Source organism: Pleurodeles waltl, chromosome 4_1 (assembly GCF_031143425.1).
Source record: "Pleurodeles waltl isolate 20211129_DDA chromosome 4_1, aPleWal1.hap1.20221129, whole genome shotgun sequence".
Lineage (NCBI taxonomy): Eukaryota > Metazoa > Chordata > Amphibia > Caudata > Salamandridae > Pleurodeles > Pleurodeles waltl.
This window is the reverse complement of record NC_090442.1, coordinates 700,791,923-700,809,773: the sequence shown is the minus strand read 5'-3', so window position 1 is coordinate 700,809,773 and position 17,851 is coordinate 700,791,923. Positions and strand designations below refer to the sequence as shown.

Below are 17,851 nucleotides of genomic sequence, written 5' to 3'. Positions count from 1 at the left end.
TGTATTAGACCTACAATAATATTGTGTCCACCATATGGACCTAACCGCAACATCACAAATAAGTACATATATTCTATTCTTGAGTCAACACCTAATTGCCTATATTTATCATGCCATATAGTGGTGAAGTCAATGTAATGTATGTAATATTATTGTCATGCGATATAGTGACCCTGTAGACAATGTCTATTACCAAAGAAACAAGATTTATTTAACAGTGCCAAAGGAATAGGAAGCATATCTTCTAGCTGGTTACCGGTCACCAATGTAGTTCAGTAATCACTCTAAGAAAGATATAATTACTAGCCTTTAGACAACCAGAAATTAGAGGATGGAAATTGTTGCACTGACAGTCCTTAATCAAAATGATCTCCGATGGGTAGTATGCCATTCGATTGTCCTTCAGCCTATCCATGCTAGTCGGCCACTGCATTTTTGGATGGACCAAGACATATTTGTAAATTGTAGGTCCACTTGTGTAAATACACAAGCAAGTAAAAAAGATAGATTGTACTGATAACCAATGTAATTACAACTGGTTAATATTTCTTTAAGTATCTCCAGCCACCATTTTGTTTCCAACTCATTCACATTGACACAGGCATGGCTATCCATTGGTCCCATTCGCTGTGCCTCTGGACTCAAACTGCAGGTCAGCGGGGAGGACTAAAAAGACAATAAATTGTCAGTATTTGCTCATATTTTCATAGAGGGTATTTGGCCTGAAAGTCTGCGATTAACTCATCTTTTTTACAACTGGCCTGATAGCAGAGCCGTTTTATGCCCTTTTGTTACCTGTTTTGTGAAAAATTCCTACAGTGGGCTTTTGTTCCACACACAGAGGAAAGGTTCTCTCTCACTTTGTGCTAGTGGCTGTTTGGCGTAACATTCTGACCTCTAGGAAGTGTTTTCATTGGCGTTCAAGAGGGCCTAATTACTTAGATGTAGACTCAATCATCACACTGTCACATTCAATCCATTACTTCTTCGATGCATTCCATACAGAAAGTAATCCAGGAGGCATGGCATTAAGGTATTACATATACCATTTCTGTACACAAAACAATCACATGCATGTGTTCATGCCTGTGTTTTCATGCATTAACACATTAATGCACGACCTATTGGCATAACCAATGCTTTTAAGAAGGAGCTAATTTTGAATTGTGCATGTCATGGCTAGTCCTGTTCTCTAATGCCACAGGCAAGCGAAACAAAAATGGAATGTACTGCTACAAGAGTAATTGGCAGCGCTTACAATTCATTTAGGCATGTTGATTGCTGTTTATCTTTCACTTGTAGTGTGTCTTAGCTGCCATACAGCAATTTTGCTTGTTGCCCCAGAAAACCTACTAACCAGGTGAAAAGAGGTTTACTATAAGATGGGTAGGCTAATATTTATTGCACTCTTGGTCCAGGGGAGGCAGGCATGTTTGAGTGGCCTGTCTCCCCAATCTAGAACTGATCCAAAGATTCAACCCACCTGTTCTAGATTTATTTTTGTACTATCTCTTTAAAAGATTGATCACTGCAGGTCTAAAGCACAACAGTAAGCAAATCTTCTGCTAAAGGCTCAAGCATTATTTAAACATGAATTAGAGATTATCTGATTTGAGTATAATGAAAGGTGTTGTTGCATGCACAGGCTGACATGACTTAGGGAAAGTTGTAGTAGCAGAAACAGCTCCTCTTGAAACACCAATTCACTTCTGTGTGGTTTGCAAATTATTTTATGATCTCCGTGTGGAAGAACTTAGAGGTCAAATGTAAATACAATACATCCTCAATCTCTTTTGGACACCTTACCTTATTTTATTAGAAGTAACATAGTCTCAACTTTAGCAATCTTAGGTTCTTGAACACAGTAGTTGCACCACATCCTCTCTCGCTCTCGTTATTTCTTTTCCCTTTTTCTTTCTTCGCCCACAGATAAGGGTTTATTCTGATGGAACATGTTCTACTCCTCATATACCAGCTTGAACAAGTTGTTATTGTCTCCTAGTCTCAATGATGAAGAAGGATCTTGCCAGAACCATGTGCCTCCTTGACTGACGTGTACGATTTAGCCCTCTCCTTCCTTTTTGGCTTCACAGTTTCAAGAAACCCACTGTTGCTTCATCAGTCTGCACATAATGAGGGTTTCCAAATCTGGACCACTAGACCTTCCAGATATCATGTATTTAAAACACACTAGGCATTATACATTTTAGCGACTAAACAAACTGCATGTTAAGATGGTTCCATGAATACCCTTCTAAAAATCTTAAAAATTGTGACCGCATTTGCATTGTAAAACATTTCTTTTAGGTACTTGTGATAATGCACTGGTTTCTTCAAAGAGCAGGTGGGCACCTCAAATAGAACATTTTTATTCTGAAAATTGTAAACACAGAGACAGACCTTCCTTATGAGCTCCCCGTTAATTCAATAGGAAAATATCACCACCAACATTAACAGTTCCAAATGATATCTCATCCTGAGTAAACTGGTGGAAAAACATGCCCGTCACAAAGATATCAGGACATTTTTTGCATGTACTCCCTGATTGATTGAAGCCTGACTCACAAACTGCATTTTGTGGTACGGATTGTAGAATTACAATACCACCAAAAAATAGACTACAAAATGTAAGTGTTACCTGTACTTACGTCTGCTGAGTTCTATGCCCAGACTGTAGAGTCTCTGAAAACTTAAATATAGGTTTTAGTAGATATTGGGAGAAAGATATAGGAGAGTCGGCGGAAAAAGTGGCAGATTTCCTCCTCAATGGGATGAGATTAGAGAGGAGTAAGAGGGGTTTAAGGAGGATTGGGGAAGTATTTAGAGAAGAACATCACCCACCCACACAAGAGTAAGCCAATTGCTTTACTCTAGGCATGAATACATGTAACTTACACTTGTGTAGTACATTTGTCACTCTAAATTCTGAAAGTAGTAAAGTTATTCCAAAGTGGAAACTTACTAAAATGTGTAAGTTACTGTTGCGACCAGCTCCATGGAGTTTAACTCTTCCATTTACTGTTCTTAGCAAGTGGTTAATGTGAGCTGGGGGCCACAGCAGATTGCTATGTGGGGTTCTTGGCAAGTGGAAAGGGAGACTGGATAAGGCAGGCTAATGGTCAGCTGGAGGTAGCACTGCATGCTCCCCTGGTGCTCAGGATGGGGACTGTCCTGAGCCTTGGGTCACCGCTGTCCCTGACCCCCAGAGGCATAAAAAAGGCTCACAGTAAAAACTTACATGTTGTCTGGTATCATTGACTGGTACTAAAATGTGGAGCAAATTTACTAAAAAGTCACGCATCACGTTGCAGCAACGACAGACATGGATGGCACTGTGGCTCTCTCCACCCTACGTTGGAGTACTTTAGGCTTCCTTGAGCCATGCACACACCCTGGCACAATAGTACAAGGATAAGTCTGTGATGTGTAGTTTAGGTTTTGGACTAAAAGGGAAGACTTCCAATACAAAATAGTATGCTCAGACTTAGTTTAAATGTTTTCTAACTTTGTTTGTGTGCTAAACATTACAGCACATGTAAAGTTATAACAACTTTGAGCAAAGAAATTTTTCTCAAATGTTAATACTACCTAGAGGGAGCATGATTATTTTGGGCACTCTGCCCTGACTACCTTTTTCAGTAGATAGGGCTTTATGTCAAATAGATTGTTGGTTGCATGGAAATGCCAAGGAATCACCTATTGGACAAGGCCTTGATGCAACGTATAGCAAAGAAGCACTAATCAAACTTTGCACTGGAAAGTAAATCCCAATTTAAAACTTTGCAATGGTTTGTGTCACTTTCTGTGACAATGCACTGGTGCAAAGTCTTTGAAAAATATGGCCCTTGAAACATTTAGATTTTAGGACTGGACGAGTAAGATACCAAGCTTCTCTTTGTGCTCAGGTATAGGAATAAGTACATAGCATGTTCTCTATTCCTATAATTAAAGACATTTACCCACATGTGCAAGGGCCAACAGAGAAAGAGACGCACGCTGAACGCGATGTTATATTGGTCATAAGAGAAAGCCTACTTAAGCACAAGAGCTTGTGTAGTAAGAAGGAGATCTTTGAAGAACCCAGACCGTGGATGCATGGATTCGACTTACAGTCCTATGATGTTTCATGTTAAAACTACCTTAGCAGCACCAAATCTCATAGGTGTGATAAGAGGGGGGTGGGACATGGTTCAATAATTTACAATTTACATTTACAGAATTCAATAATTTTTTCTCTCATTCATGAAACTGTTTGAGTTCAAAGACCGTTTACATTGTAACCTAATCACTACTGGGAGCCTGATGCAGTATTTACGACATTTATATTCTTCTACATGGTACATATTATCCCCCATATTATCTCAAGTGTGTGTGTGTCTGTTGTTTCAGATGAATAGTGATGTCACTATGCAGCTGTGCCTTCAAGTAATAGTCACTTGTGGCCTGCTATCAATCGCAGGCTTGGGCTGTGACAATATAATCCTCTCCCCCTTCCTGACAGGAATTAATATTACAGTTCAGCAGTTGGATCATTCAAAACCCTTCCCATCACATATGATCATTTATGAAAGGCTGGCCACTAAGGAGAGAGGCCTTAACTCTCAGCTGGAAGTGAAAAAGGGTTCAGAGCCAAAATATGAACTATGGGATAAACATAAAACAAGTATTAAATGCATGACTTCTAAAAGGCCAAGTGTTTTGTGTGGTGCATTTAAATAGTACTGACTTTTAAGCCGATACCTCTTTGCATGCAGTGCTATATCCAGTACGCCACTAGTTAAAAAGCATAGATTGATTTAAGGAGTCACGCATGACCAGGGACCTCTTAACAGCTATGATGGCTCAGGCATCCATGCAGTGCTATTTCCAATACGCCACTAGTTAAAAAGCATAGATTGCGTTAAGGAGTCACACATGACCTGGGACCTTTTACCAGCTATGGTGGCTCAGGCTTCCATGCAGTGCTATATCCAAAACGCCACTAGTTAAAAAGCATAGATTGAGTTAAGGAGTCACGCATGACCTGGGATGTCTTACCAGCTATGGTGGCTCAGGCTTCCAAAGAACAGAACTACCAGAGGAAGACGCTGGTGAGTCATGGAGGGGCTACAGGGCAAGGTGGCACTATTGTTCTTGGATGTCCTGGTCTACATGTCACTAGACCTTAAAATTATCTTGAGTCAGGGTTTGCCCTCAAGGCTGCCATAGTCACCGTCCTAATGTCACATTTGTTACACGCACCTGACATTTATTTGCGCATAAAGTGTAGAAGTATTTCAGCCATCCACCTAAATATCATTAATTAAGAAGAAAAGTGATAATTTCCCCATCTAGAAAGATGGATCTGAATCCAAGCCAGGCAGCTCAGCCATTCCCTGGCTGCTGGCCGGCATCTGTTTCCAACGTGTGCGGTCCTATTTCTATAAACAACATGCAAATAGTGGGTGAGGCTAAGTAGGGAAGAGGTCAACGGCATCATATGGAAAATGATACTGGATGCTTTATTGTTTACATTGCCTGAGGTTTCAGTCTGGCTTGACAGTGCAGCTGTCTGCACAACCTATTATTTTCATTTCTTTAAATCATACATACAGTGCGATTTGACTTTACCTAGAGGAGTATTTCTCTCTGACCTAATGTTATTGGCTGTTTGGTGTTCTCTAGTTCCTAAGGGTGCTTCCTTTAGAATGCATGAGGGATTATCTTACATCTGAAAAGCAAAGTCAGTCATCACACTGTTTGTGGCCTTCAATTGTTTATTGCCTATATGTATTTCATGTAGAGAGCAGTCCTTTTTTGCTGTTTTTCTCAAGGATTGACAAAGCCACTCGGTCTACTTCAGTGCGCTAGACAGCAATTGTGTGTGTTGTGCTTACAAACAGAATTTGAGAATGCCTCTATTTACCGTTGGTAGCACATTAAATCCAGAACTATTGCATTTCTAATGCTTGTTGCTGTTGATTTTGGAATGCTGGTGAGCTTACAGGCTGTAATTTAGACCTTGATGGAGAGGGCATGTAACTCTGTTTTCCTCACAAATATAAAACAGACGCACAGGCAGGGTGTCTGAAATCAAATGGCAAAATTGAAACTTCCTCAGTGGTCAACGAAGTTGTGGCAATTTTGATAGGGTGGCAGTACTCACCTCAGATGAAAACATGGCTGGATAGTGATAGGGTGATATTACTCCACATGGTTTGAGCTGGTAATAGCCCAGTGTATTATCCTCACTGCCTTCAGAGAGTCCTGCTTATTTTTCACCCTGGCTCACTGTCCATTTGCCCTTGAATCTATTGGGGATACTAAGAAATTGCTGAGCCCCAGAGAAGAAGGTAAATATCATGTAAACCACACACTCTAGGAGACTTCATTAATCACTAGGATTACCTGATCAGTGTTTGCTAACATCCATTGGTCAAAGAAGAATCCCAGGCATCCCTTTGGTTGCACAAGGCACAATAACACCAGTAAACAGTCCGATATTATTATTTTTGGTGTTGTGTGTTTGTTTAAGTTAGATTCTTAATAATGCAACACATAGAAAAGGCGGGGTGAGTGGCGCTTAGTAAATCACTTGTAAGCACCCATCTGGACTTTACAGTCCATCACTCTATGACACTGCTCTGGTAGACGAAGACAGAAAGACTGGAATCAGTTCAGTTGTGGCTATCAAACAGCAAATAGCGTAAACCACAAACGCTGTTAGCAGTGGTTCAGAACATTGTATACAAACACAGTGGCGAAAAGTAGGCATGGTTATGGATAAGAAATATCATGGTAAATCGAACAAATTAAAACATAAAATGGAATACCAGCCATACCAGAATAAAGCATTTTACAGTGGAAGATGTAGATGATGCAACATTAAATTGGAGAAGGTAAACTCAGTTTTGATTTAGAAACATGTATTTTCGGATAAGAGGGATACATGCAGAGAACTGCCTCCTGGCAGAAAGGGTGGGACAATGGCAATACATTCACTAAAACACCTATGGAGCAGCGCAGAGGGGATGACATGTCTTACTGTATATGTTAGTGGTATAGACAAAGTGCAGTCTCAGCTCACTTCAAATTGCTTGTTGTCTATGTTTATTTCAGCTGGGCATTAGTTAACTATAGAATAAAATATATTTTAAAAAGTGCACAGTGAACAGAGTATGTTTAAAGAAGTGCTGAAGATGAAATCTATATTTAATACGCTCACTACCAATACATCCATTTGGAAACTAATTTTACTGACACGTGAATCAGACTGACAATCCTTAAGAAAATTAGCTCCAAGTTTAAAAAGTGAAAATGAAAGTGGCTGCGTTAAGAAATGATCAAAGGAAAAAATGGCACACATTTGTTCTAAGATGATTTCCAACTTCTAAATTCTATGTATCTCACTTGCTGCAATTAAATTGAATAGATCTTGTTGTCATCTGCAAAACAGCCTCAAGGACATGTCTTGCCGATGACTATCTAAGTGTTGGGGGAAATATGGGAAGTGCTGAACCACTAAAGAAAAGAAAAACAACTGGTACAGAAGCTTTCGCAGTCGAATTCGATTGAAACTTCGACAGAAGTATCTTCCTGCACTGAAAGCCTTTGTAATGACCTTCCATACCCTGGGAAAAGTGTAGGTACCGTTACAGAGACCATGGGTACCCCGATCCCCAACTCAGAAAATGACCCATCTTCTATGCGAATCCTATAGACTATGTTGCATTTTAGCGAGAGTATTTGATTTTCACAAAAGTCCAAAGGCGTGAAAGGTTTAGTGAGTGGTAGACTACCACACTTCATTAATATGCTCTTTTGCAAAAGTGCAAGACCATAAATACCTATGATGCTACAAGTCAAGAAGACAAAATGTGACGATTCTAACACTTGGTGCATGGTGTAACATTTATATCAGGCTCTAGTATTATGCCCTCAGTCCATGTTTTTGCCCTGCCTCGGTTGACATTCTGCACAATTCATAAAATCTAAAGCCTGGACATAGACTGGAATCTCAATACAAAAACTAAATCAGCTGTCTTTCTTAAGATTTTACCAGCACCACTAAAATAATGTTAAAAGTACATTAGGAAAACTTCCTAAACTTTAATAAAAATGGACATTATTGATACAGGATGGGCGATAAATTCCGCTCCACTGGAGTTGGCGGAATTTAGGACACTCTGTGTTTTGCTGGTAGTGCAGAGTTCCAGCCAAATTCCGCCACAGCTCCCCAACAGTAAACTGGCAGTTGCTAGCAAGAATTGGCATCCCTTAGTGCGATTTTGGGGCACTACAAGGACACACAGTGAGATCTTCCCAAAGCAGGTGGGCGCAATCATTAGTGGTGAAGAAAGCCACCACTCGAGTAGAAAATCTAAACCAACTCAAGAAGCAGGGCATGGTGCATTGTGCCATTCCGGCTGATGTTTCAGCGCGGAACGCGCTCCCGGGGCTACCAATCAGTGCAACATGCCAATTTCCACCCGTTTGTGGCACTCTGAGGATTCTCGCAGAGTTTCATGCAACTCCAGGTAATACCACAGAGTGAAACTCTGCGGGTTCCACCTACCCATACTATTGATCAAGTGTTTTGGTGCAGATTTCCCTCCACCAAAATGATGTTCTCTCTTGTCCCCAGCTTCTCTTATAATGGTCCCAATGTGTTTTCCAATCCATTTCAGGAGAAATCAACCAAATAGTGACCAGATTCTCATGAGTTTATAAAAGTTCGAAGAAAACCTTCAAAAAGACAATCAATTTTGAAATTCGGTCACTTGGTTAATTATTTTGATCTTTATATTGTTAAGATTACGCCTATGGCCGCCAGTAGAAAAACTGTTGTCCAAAGTAATCTCAGTGGCTACTTTCTGGAGAAGAGCTGCATGAGACTCTGATAAAGCATGCCATGCATTCCATGCCATACATCAACCTACCGAAAAATAATGGAAAACACTGTGTACGTTATGGTAAAGCAATGTCAGTGGTTCACCTTGGCAAAAATAAGAAAATTAAAATCAGTAGAAAGTCTGTAAAACGTAAAGTTGTCTGAAATGTGATATTTACTACACCCAGGAACTAGACATTCTAGACCTGACATTCCAGTATGGGTAACCACGTAGTGAGTTTGGAAATTTTATGACATTAAGCAAATATTAATTTAATCCAAAACACACCGTATAGCCATATTTAAAATATTAAAGTGTAGTATCTGTTGAACCATAAAAATTCTGCTTTCTTGCTTTATACCTATATGGAAGATGATTACAAACATAATTTTATGGCCATAGTAGAAGCCAAGTATTTAGAAATTGGAAGCATAATTCACATGCAGAAAAGAAAGGAAACATAGGCAGCGCTGCTGAGGGGCTCAAGGCCAGCAGGCATCACTCAAAGTACTTTTTATTAGTCTAAAAGCACTCTGCGCATCTTCTCTCTGGGTCTGTAATTCTATCTTGATTTTGTATATTTCCATTTCCAATTGCTTTGTAACCTGCAGCTTCAATTCACAATTAAGTTTCCCTTAAACCAAGGCACAATGTTTATAAGCATGCTCAATCTAGCTATTTATTCTCAAACATGAATACTGTCTAGTTACTTAGAGCATATACAACCAACTGCTGGACTATCAAGCCATGATCACCGCAAGCTATTGATGAAATATTTGTGGTTAAACCTTGGAAGAGAATGTTCACTGACATAAGCAGATTGCCTTTACAGGGTGATGTACACCTCACGGTGCATTTAATTGATTGAAATTTCCAGATGAAAAGTATGTTTTACTCGAAATTTACCAAGGGAAATGAATGTATATGAAGTAAATGGCATGGTCCCTTAGTGAATGACAAATCTGACAATCACAGGCCAAGGACAGCGTGACTAGGCGGTTTGTACAGCAGTGATACCACTCAATTTACAGAGATATTGCAGTATCAGTTACATCAATCTTAAATACTCAGGCCTCGGCAATCAATATAGTCAATAAAATAGAAACATAATAAAAATCCAATTCTGTCGAGAATATCCCCAATAAAACAAGAAATTAGAAACCTTGGCAAAATGGTCACAACGTGCCAGCATCACTGTTCAGCCATCCATTCTCACCACCTGTTTCTCCTCCCTCCTCCAGGCAGACACTCAGACGTACACACCCATGCACCCGTTCACTCACACATGCTCACTTACACACAATCATAAACACTTACACATGACTACTTTCACGAACACTAAATCACTCACTGTGGCTCACACATTCACAAAGGAATATAGAATTTTGAATCTTTCTGTACCTGTCGTGCTCTAATTTACTTACTAGGCAGTGGCGAGGATATAAGTTCCTCATCCAGAAGCTCCATAATTGTTCCCTTGTGACTTTACATTTTCCTTTAGTCCAGTCAACAGCCAGGACACACCATAAGGAGGGGCCAGAACACTCATGTCGATACTAGTTCTTTCCAGGGTTCATAAGACAGGGTGTGCCACCTGACAACTGTCTGTCCCCTGAGCCTTAAAGAGGCCTATAACCTACAAGCAGCAGTCCAAGGGCTACAGAAGACCGACCAGGGGTGCACAGGCTGTTGGCTTCCGTAGTTCGAGAACGGTGAAGACTGAAATGAATTCAGGCACAAATGGCTGCTTCACACTCTGTTCCACAGTGAGGGACCCTCGAAAGATCACTCAGCAACCCTCAGAGTGCAGTGAAAGACGTTTTCTTACCCATGTCTCTGGCGAACCTTCTGCTATTGGGCTACGAGAGAGAGAGAGAGAGAGAGAGAGAGAGAGAGAGAGAGAGAGAGAGAGAGAGAGAGAGAGAGAGAGAGAGAGAGAGAGAGAGAGAGAGAGAGAGAGAGAGAGAGAGAGAGAGAGAGAGAGAGAGAGAGAGAGAGAGAGAGACCTCAAATGCTTCTGTGGGGTGAGGGGTGAACTATACTAGATGGAAATCAGGGTTTGATCTCTGCCATAATTCTGCAGTGAAGGCTTTTCTGAGTTTGGAGGAATAGATCTGTGTTGATTGCCTTCCTCATTGAGAGCTGCTCAAGTGTTGCGGCATATTCAACTTCCGAAAGGTTCACTCTGGGCTGCAAGATATGGCGTGATATTAAGTGTCTTTCCATCAGAATAAAGAGAAAGAAGCTGCATGAGACACTGCAGGGTGTCTCGCAAGAAAGACGTGTCTGCATGGGTAGCACTGAATGCTGGTGGTAAAGCGGGTCCAAAAACCAGGTCATATCTATAATGGAACCTCTGTGAACGAGGACAGTCCGTGTACCCACAGGTTAGACTTAAAAGTCTACAACACTTTTTACGTGTGTCTTAATAATTAGAAGCTGCTAATTGACCTATTTGTTTGGAATCTTGTTTTTTATGGTCGAGCCACCACCAATACAGAAGAACATCACTGTTGGACGCTTCCACACCATTTGCTAACACCAGCATTTCAGTCCAGAGAGTACATTTTCCTGGGAAGGATCGGACCAGTGACTATGAGTTGACGAGTGCAGGGATATGATCACCCGCTTGCGGAATAAGAGCAGAAAGCAACAGTAACCTATGGCAGAAGCATTGACCTCTCTTTGTTACCCTACTGTTTGCAGCGATTGGTTATATTGTAAGTTTATTCAATAACTATGCTATAGAAGATGCTAAATGGCCATGGAAAAGACCACCACAATTGCCTCTAATACCCACAGGAGGTAATGTTCCTTATGTTTCTTTCACCTTTATGTTGTAAATAATTTTGTATTAGCTTGTGTGACAGACGACACATACAAGGACGGCGGCACTGTCTTTGTTTCCACTAAAGTTTTGTTTTTAGTTTGTTATTTGCTATGTATCACAGCTGCTAAAATATATTATTAGAGATGAGAACGGGTGACCACGGCTCACGTCTCAGGAAGGAAGGGAATTCAAGATGGAAAGCAGTCAGGAACACTTGGCATCTGATTCAAAGCTTCCAGGTAAGACTGACGCACGCCTATATAGGCGTTGCCATTTGGAGGCCGTGAAATACATTACGTCTGACGACCTCTCTTCTGGTCATTACAGGCACTTTTTCCAATCCTGGTCTCCTGTATGATAACCCAGTGCACTGTGGCTGTTGTAGTCTTGCTTTGCTTCCATTGCACAACTAAGACTGCCTGAATTCAATTATTTGTCGTGAAATGTTCAGAACTGAAGATGGTGTCCAAAATGGCCTACATTGGAAGCATCACTTAAAGGAAAGTATTTGGCCTGGCTGTTGGCTCTCAGTTGTGTGATACAGATGAGCACATTGAAATAGAATTTGATACTACAGGTTTATAAAATTATGCATGCAGCAGAACTCCTGACACCAAAATTAAAGTTGCCTCCATTAAGCCATTGAGTCAGACAGTTAATACACGACCCACATTCTGCAAACTGGGCGTGTTTCGAATGAACGCTTTTTGCTGCACACTCTAACCTGTCACCCCAGCCCTTCTGGTACTGCCAGATTGCCCTTCTGGTACTGCCAGATTGCCCTTCAGGCCAGTCCGACCTCACACCTTCGCCGCTCTAGACAACTCTTGACTGGGTACCTGTTGCATTACGTTTTAGATATCTTTACTGGGCGTCGCGGTGTCTAAGGGCGGTGCTGTGCTTCCCAAATCATCAAAGATAGGCTAGTCATTTAAGAACCCCTCAGGTCCCGACAATGACTGATGCACACCCCATAGATTCAGATGTTTTATACTGTTTCTCACTCAAATATCGGACTACACCACTCCCATCTAGAGAACCACCCTGATGTGACCAGCAGCGTTTGCTACATGTGAATCAATTGCTTATTGAAGAGCTACACAAAACAACGCTTATTTCAACAATATTGCTATTAAATGACTTTTTGGAACTCCACGGCATAGTTAGCTCTACGACTCTGAAATAATATAGATTAGCACTAATAATGCTTTTGTAAAATGCATAAACAAAATGGATAGTGCGTTTACTTTCCGAATGTTGATGCACACCGTTCAATACCGGCAATGCACACGTTCTGATCTAAGACTGACACTAACATATCTGCCAATGCTCCCGGATCTGTGTACACAAAAGTGATTATGCGCAGGTTGTTCTGCTGTATTGGTTTGTGTCAGTCCATGGACTGAGCGGACACCACAACACTGAGGCCTTCATTTTTTGTTGTTGTTTTTTTTGTTTTGTTATATTAGTTATCTATGAATTCCTGCTCTCATCTTATCACACTTATCTACTCATCACTCTTATGTCATGTCTCTATCATACTATCCTCCATTCTCACTCTGACTCATCCCAAATCTCTTCTACCACTTTCAACTCCTAAATATCTCTGCCTAAGCTCTTCCCTCCACATCTAACTCACCAAACCTCACTCTACCTCTGTGACCTCCCACACAACCCTACTAAATTCTCCTGCATTCATCTCACCCTGCTACTATGCTCTCCCTAACCCTTCCACATACTCTTCCCCCTCCACCCCCCTTTACTCATCCCAAGCCTTTGGGTTGAGTAAATGAAGGATATACTCCCAATTGACACCTCTGGATTTATTTCTTCTTCCACCCCTCCATTACTCCAGTCTAACTAACAAACTCTCATATCCGCGGCTCAAATTAACTCATAATAATACTAAAACTGTACTCATTATTTAACGATACTAATCCATCACTAATTCTTGTTGGGTTGCGGAGTAGCGTGCTACTCATCGAAAAGCGCTTCGACGCCTCGTTAGGGGTAGTAAGCGCTATATAAATACGATTACAATTACAATTAGGAGCTTGACGGGCGGGAAAGGCCGCCCACCAGACTCCCCCAGATCAGGAGACTGTCAGCGCGGTCTCCTTCCCGCCAGCCCTATTATGTGTTTGGAGGTGGTCCGACCGCGACCGTGTAAGAATCCGGCACGGAAAAGGAGAAAACTATGTGAAAGCACATTCAGGATGGTGGGTAATGCCATCATTTCAGATGCACACCATAAAGACAGAAAAGGAATATACATGCCTATTGAGGCAGACTCCTTTCCCTATTGACCATGATGTAACAAGTAAAATTGCCATCACTCACAATACTATATGCTCAATGGCTGTTAACTGTGCTCAGCAAAACTTGTATGATGCTAACATAAAGCCAATGGTGATGAGGGCTGGCAGACATGTTTTCTATTGTCTCAGCTGATACGCCACTTGATAATAGAACTGACCAGCGGCTGACAGAGCGGACTCACCTTCAGTTATCTATTAAAACTGTGCATTTTATGTATTTTGTTTGAGGAAACAATAGGCTGATAAGACAGCTAAAACTCTCTGTAGTCTAGATAAAAAATAGAGAACTTCACTTTGAAGTCTCCATAGCTAGAACTATTCACAAGAAAGAAATTGAACACACGCATGTATATCCAGTGGCAATTACATCCATAAAATATAAACAACAGAACAACATATCTCCACTCCCTCGATAAACATTAGCATTTCAACTTGGGTGTCAATTAATTTCCCTTTCAATCATTTCCTACTGCCCTGGTTGTCCATTCTTTCAAAATTCATTAACAGCAACAGGAGCTGAAAGTGGTCAGGCTCTGAGATATCACTGCGGTCAAAGAGAGTGTGATGTCACCTCCACTGTCCTTGGCATTTTAGGATTCACAATCATGCTGCAAATTCCTTTCAGACACAAAGACCTAAAACTGATGTATATTATAAATCTGTGTGTCTGGCTTAGTGGTGAAGGGGATCCTTTCTTTAATTCGTGGTATTAGAAAGGTAAATCTTGATTATTCAAATGTTAACCTCAAATAAGAATGGAATTATGCTTAGATCAAAACTTACACTTTACCCTATGTGCATGTCAGAGATGGCATCATCTTTCATCTTTGAATTTCTGATCCTTTTGAAGATCTTCATTAATCATAGAAATCAACTCAATATAAGAATCCTTCTCAATAACCTTGGACACACTTATTACCAAGTTCAATGTTGCTGCATAAGAAGAGTTTTGGATGTAGAAATAACTGACGTCCAAAGTCATTGATAAACTTGGTCATTGTATTGTGTTGGTGTGATCATGGTCGGCAGAGCTTACAATATGTTACTGTTAGAAATGGGGTCTAGTTGGCAGAGGTATACACCCTTGTCCAAGTAGGGATCACAATCCTAGTCAGGGTAAATCACACACAATCCAAATTATCATATGCCCACCCTCTGGTAGCTTGGCACTGAGCAGTCAGACTTAACTTAGAAGGCCACGTATTGAGTATTTGAGCCATAAATCATGTAATAATACAGTGAAAACACCACAAAAATACACCACACAGATTTAGAAAAATATACGATATTTATCTGATTAAATTAAGGTCAAAACGATCAAGATTTGATAAGCACAAGCTGAAATATCACTTTTCAATGATAACAAGAGTCTTAAGTCTTAAAAATCAACAATTCTGTCTTGTGGGCACAAGGAATCTGTTTTATGTCAAAATTACACGCACGAAGACCGCAGGGAAGGAGATGTGTGGAAAAAGGAAGGTGTGCGTCGGATCTCCTGATGTGGAACAGACGATGTCTGGTTTCCTCCCACACTGCAAGGGCTTTGCGTCAAGATCTAGCGCACTGTCTTGGATGCTCACTGCGAAGCGGGGCCTTTTGATGCCGAGGGACGATGCGTGGAATTCCTGGGTGTGCGGGGAAAAGTTACAGGCACTACGTAGATCCGGTGAGCGATTCGTCAGAGTTTCTGATGCACGGCAGGCGCTGCGTCGATTCTTCACTCAGAAAGCCGAGCTGCATCGGTCCGACTCAGCTGTGCGTCGATCCGGTGTGGCTGTGAGTTGAAGTTCTGGTCGCATTGCAAGCGCTGCGTGGATCTCCACTCGGGGAGCCAGGCTGCGTCGTTCCAGTTTGGTGATGCGACGATTTTCTCACCGCTAGGCAGGCTGTGTGTCATTTAGGGAAGGCTGTGCATCGATTTTTGCCGCACAAGGTGTTTCCTTGAAAGGAGGAAGTCTTTTCACCCTCCGCAAAGTCAGAGGCCAGTAAGGTAGCAGGGCAAAAGCAAGGCAGCAGTTCTTCACAGCAAAGCAGTGCAGGTGAATCCTTTGGGCAGCCAGGTATCTCCTCTTCACAGGTTGCAGGATCTGGTCCAGAAGGGTCTGTTCCAGGAAGTGTCTGATCTGGTGGGGTCAGGGACCCAGTTTATATACCTAAAAATGCCTTTGAAGTGGGGGAGACTTCAAAGAGTGGTTTAGAAGTGCACAAGGTCCCCTTTCAGTACAGGTGTGTCTGCCAGGGTTCCAGTAGGGGGTTTGGCAGTCCATTGTGTGAGTACAGGCCCTCCACCCTTCCAGCCCAGGATGATTTATTCAGTATGCAGATGTGTGCAGGTGTGACTAAGTTTCGTGTGTTTGTGGTTCTCTGGGTGAAATGCACAAGGGAGCTGGCAGCCAGCCCAACCCAGAAGTGGATTGGAGACAGGCTGTGAGCACATACGGATTTTAAGTGCAGAGAAATGCTCACTTTCTAAAAGTGGCATTTCCAAAATAGTAATATAAACTCCAACCTCACCAATAAGCAGGATTTTGTATTAACATTCTGGCCGTACTAAATATGACCTGGTTACCGCTTTCTGATCAGAATCTACCACTCAAACAGTATATGAGGGTAGCACTAATGTTATTCTATGAAAGGAGCAGGCCTCACAGTAGTGGAAAACGAACTTAGGAGTTTTCCACTACCAGGACATATAAAACACACATGTACATGTTCTGCCTTTTACCTATGTTGATGCAAATATGCTAATTAGAAATTATTAATGAATGTTTATGTGTATTGATTAATGAAATGTTCATAGAGAAATTAATGATAGAGAAAATAAAGTGCACGTTTGAAATTGTGACCACGAGGATTGGCAGCCATTTATACGAAGTTATGCTAAAATAACTAAAGATGTATGAAATATTGAAAATGTGAAAGAATAATGTAGTAATATGTCATATCAAGATGTATAACTTATGTTTTGCATTAATTTCTAGAAAGTTAACTTAGCTGTGGTTAAGGCCTTTCCAGGCCTCACACAAGGAGCTGAAATACTGATGCACTGCAGAGAAGTTGATGCATGACCTGTCCTTGAAGTCACCCTATGATAAAGTTGCTTAGCTAGAACTTTCTGCAATGTACCAACAGACAGGAGATGATGAACACAATTTGATACAATTATGTGTAGAATAGGCAAAATGTACTTTCCCCGGACTTGAATAATGGAAGCACTGACTGAAGAGGAACATGCAACATTTTCGATACCTGAAGAGCTGGATGATGAGGACATTGTATAGTGGACCAATCCGTGTGCTGTGAAAGAACTAATATTAAAATTCATAGATTTGAAAAATTAATATTATAGGTTAGAGTCATATCTGCTGACTGACTGACCATTTGGGAATTAGGGGGATGGACTGGAAGACCCTAATAAAAAGTCATGACAAGGGGCTAAAATCAGAAATGCGAGGGGAGAATTGATGACGACAGGAGACGCAGTTCACGATTCTGTCATTGGGCTCATACTCTTGAGAGCCTGATGCTTTGCTGATCTATTGATGACCAGAAGACGAACACTGACTTTGTTGCTGATCCATTCCGTGGATAGGTAGCTATGACAATGTGACTGATTAACTTGTGCCTTTTCTTCTAGATACCAACTGCGCTGTTTGATCCTTTTTCTCTTAGCTAGATGTTTTCCAAATTCACATTTTTGAAAATTGTTTTTGCATGAAGTTTCACATGCTAAATGCTAATCTGGGTTAGGTAAGGGTCCTTTGGGTGACGTTGACAGTGACAAATGATTGACGGACTGATTGCTGAACTCTACTATTAATGCTGTTATATTC

The 17,851-nt window shown here is 41.1% G+C and overlaps 1 protein-coding gene across 1 annotated transcript in view; it reads right to left on the bottom strand.

The window, feature by feature from the left end:
• Positions 1-17,851, bottom strand: part of ITIH5 (inter-alpha-trypsin inhibitor heavy chain 5) — a 264,995-nt gene that overhangs the window by 152,172 nt on the left and 94,972 nt on the right. The gene's annotated exons all lie outside the window — the stretch shown is intronic.